Raw genomic sequence first — 4,001 nt, forward strand, 5'->3', positions numbered from 1 at the left:
TACTCCAAAGAGTGATACAGTAAGGAAAGCGTTGGATAGCGTAGGGATAAAAATTACTATTCCCACTCCAGTGAGTGCAACAGTAGGGAAAGCGTTGGATAGCGTAGGGGTTAAAATTACTATTCCAACTCCAGTGAGTGCAACAGTAGGGAAAGCGTTGGATAGCGTAGGGTCAAAAATTCCTATTCCCACTCCAGCGAGTGCAACAGTAGGGAAAACATTGGATAGCGTAGGGGTGAAAATTACTATTACCACTCCAGAGAGTGCAACAGTATGAAAAGCGTTGGATAGCGTAGGGGTAAAAATTACTATTCCCACTCCAGTGAGTGCAACAGTAGGGAAAGCGTTGGATAGCGTAGGGTTTTAAATTACTATTCCAACTCCAGTGAGTGTAACAGTAGGGTAAGCGTTGGATAGCATATAGGTAAAAATTACTATTTAAACTCCAGAGAGTGCAACAGTAGGGAATACATTGGATAGCGTAGGGGTTTAAATTACTATTCCAACTCCAGTGAGTGTAACAGTAGGGTAAGCGTTGGATAGCGTAGGGGTAAAAATTACTATTCCCACTCCAAAGAGTGCAACAGTAGGGAAAGCGTTGGATAGCGTAGGGGTTTAATTTACTATTCCAACTCCAGTGAGTGCAACAGTAGGGTAAGCGTTGGATAGCGTAGGGTTAAAATTACTTTTCCCACTCCAGTGAGTGCAACAGTAGGAATAGCGTTGGATAGTGTAGGGGTAAAAATTACTATTCCAACTCCAGTGAGTGCAACAGTAAGGAAAGCGTTGGATAGCGTAGGTGTAAAAATTACTATTCCCACTCCAGCGAGTGCAACAGTAGGGAAAGCGTTGGCTAGCGTAGTCAATTTAAAATACAAATAAAAATTATTTAATAATAAAAATTACCTACTAATACTAATTATTTACCTATTAATAATAAAATATTTAACAATTTAAACGTATTTCGAAAAATTAACTCAATAAATGTTTTATTCAAAAATGTAATTACTTACAATTAAATTACTTCACAATCTATTCCCCTAATAACACACAACCCACTACAGAAATTAATTTAATAAAAGTAACATAATTATCAATGAATCAATTACAAAAAATTACAAAATATATTTTATTTAGAAACAAATAATTAATTTACAATTAATTTTAAATAAATACCAATAATCAAAAAAACATATTTAATTAATTATAATAAATTACTTGCCACCCTATTTCCCTATAAACCCACAACCCGCTACAGAAAATAAATTACTAAAATTAACATATTTATCAATTAATCAATAAAATGTAACCACCAATTATATTTTAATTAATTGCCAAATAATAATTAATTAACAATTAATTCTAAATAAATACGCAAAAATTAAATTTCTAATTTCTAATTTAAAACATTTCTAAAGCGCAGCGTACACCGTGCGGTTTCTTGGCGCTAGTGAGCAGAATCGGCAACTGAGGGAAAAGACAAGAGTGATAGGAATGAAGAGCTAAGCGGGGAAAGCCTGATTGAAGAGGAAAGTTTTTAAATCTTTACGAAAGGAGAGGTACTGGGTAGCAGAACGAAGATGGTCGGGGAGGGAGTTCCAAAATGTTGGGGCCAAGGTGGAGAAGTTGGCCCCACCCCACTTTTTACGTGTAAAGCGGGGGATCTGAAGAAGGGACTTAGAGGAAGACCGGAGCTCTCTTGTGGGAACATAGGGTTTTATTAAGGAAGAGATAAAAACGGGGGCAGTGCCCTGACGGGCCTGGAAGACCATGCAGCCAGTCTTAAAAAGGGAACGTTCTTTTATGGGAAGCCAGTGAAGCTCCCTAAGAAGGGGGGTGGAATGGTGGTAGCGTGGGAGACCGTAAACCAGCCGGGCCGCCTGGTTCTGGATCGACTGGAGTCTTCGCAGACTGTATGCTGGAATGCCATGATAGAGGGCGTTGGCATAATCCAGCCTTGATATCACCAGGGCGGCCATGATAATCTTGAGTGCCTGAGGGGAGAAGAAGCGGGAAACAGAGCGGATGGTGGGGAGAGTGAGGAAACAAGAAGAAACCACGGAGCTGATTTGTGAGTGGAGAGTGAGCTGGTGATTCATTTTAACACCCAGTGATTTGACCGTGGATGAGGGGGAAGGTGCGGGCCCAAGAGAAGGGGGCCAGAAGAGAGGGTTCCAGGGGCTGGATGAACCACCGGTGAGAACCAATTCGGTTTTATCCGGGTTCAACTTAAGATGGTTGTGGTTCATCCAGTCCCTGATGAATGTCATAGTAGACTGGAAGTTAGAGATAGAGAGGGGAGAAGAGGACAGATCAAAGATGAGCTGGAGATCATCCGCGTAATTGTACATGGTGACCTCCAGCTGCTGGAGCGCGAAGATAAGAGGAAAGATATAGAGATTGAAAAGTAGGGGAGAGAGAGAGGATCCCTGGGGAACACCACAAGTGACAGGGAGGGGAGTGGAAGAGAAGTTGCCTAGCCGCACTGCCTGGGTGCGGTCCCTCAGAAAGGAGGAGAGCCAAACCAGGGCTGATCCCCCGATTCCAGCCGCCCTGACACGGGACAGTAAGATGGTATGGTCCACCGTGTCAAAGGCGGCGGACAGGTCAAGGAGGACCAGTGCCTGGTGTTTGTTATCATCCATGCCCTTTCTGAGGTTATCTAGGACTGAGACCACAACCGATTCGGTCGAATGTCTGGGACGGAAACCGGCCTGGCGAGATGCCAGCCCCCCATTGGTCTCAATATGTGCGCTAAGTACCGCGGTGACGTGGCGTTCCATCACCTTGCCCAAAAAGGGCAGCAGGGAGATGGGGCGATAGTTGGCCGAGATGGAAGGGTCCACGCCAGGTTTCTTCAAGATGGGTACTATCGTGGCTGCCTTTAGCGCAGGGGTCACTACACCCTGTGCTAGGGAGCTGTTGAGGAAGACGATGGGGGGTTCAAAACAGCAGGAGTAAATTTGCTGCAGGATACGTGCCGGACAGACATCCGCCGGGGACCCCGACTTCACTCTGGGAAGAATCTCCAGAAATGATTCCTGAGTAAGGGGGGGAATGGAGGTGAGAAAGCATTGAACGGTGGGGGGGGGGAAGGATCAACAAATGCAGGTGAGGGTGGTGGAATATTGGCCTTGATGGTAACGATTTTATCCAGGAAATAGGTGTTGAGTTGATCACAAAGAAGCTGGGAGGGAGGGATTTGGGATGAGGTTCGATCTGAGAATGCCAGGTCATTCACTATGCCAAAAATTTCCCTGGATTTATTTTCAGCAGACGCTATTTTAGCAGAGAAATGGGTGGTTTTTGCGGCAAGGATTGCTGTTTTATATTTGGCCAGTGATGTGAGAAAGTGAGTTTTTGATAAAGGACAGTAATTTTTCCTCCATTGCCTCTCCGCCCGTCGGGTGCTCAGTTTAAGCTCTTTCAGGTGGTCGTTAAACCATCTGTTAGAATCCTTGGGTCGACGGATGGAAATGCGACGTAGGGGAGCCATTGAGTCACAGCCACCAGCCAACCAGGTGTTTTTGGCCTTGGCTTGAGAGGTAGATGATAAGCCAGAGAGGGTGGGAGAGGAGTTACGAAGCAGAGAGTTCAGGGAGGGAAGATCCAGTCTGTTCCAGTTCCGCGCCCAGGTGTTTTTGGCATGCGGGGTTTTCGATACCGGATTACGGGGAATGGAGAGGGAGATGAGGGCATGGTCGGACCAGGGGCAGGGATAGACTGCCGCCGAAGCCACTGGGAGATTGAGAGACCAGACCTGGTCGAGTATGTGCCCATGGGAGTGAGTGGGGACAGTTATATGCGGTGCAAAGTTGAGAGACAGGAGAGATTCTGTAAATTCTTTTGAGGCCGTACACTCATGTGGGTCTGAGGGCCAGTAATTAAAGTCTCCCAGCACCAAGACCGAGGCGTAGTTGATCACCAGGTTGGCCAACAGGTCTTGAAATGCCGGTAGGAACGAGGGCGAAGGCTGAGGAGGGCGGTACATTAAGAGACAA

Source organism: Lissotriton vulgaris, unplaced genomic scaffold, assembly GCF_964263255.1.
Source record: "Lissotriton vulgaris unplaced genomic scaffold, aLisVul1.2 SCAFFOLD_1256, whole genome shotgun sequence".
NCBI classification, from domain to species: Eukaryota; Metazoa; Chordata; class Amphibia; order Caudata; family Salamandridae; genus Lissotriton; species Lissotriton vulgaris.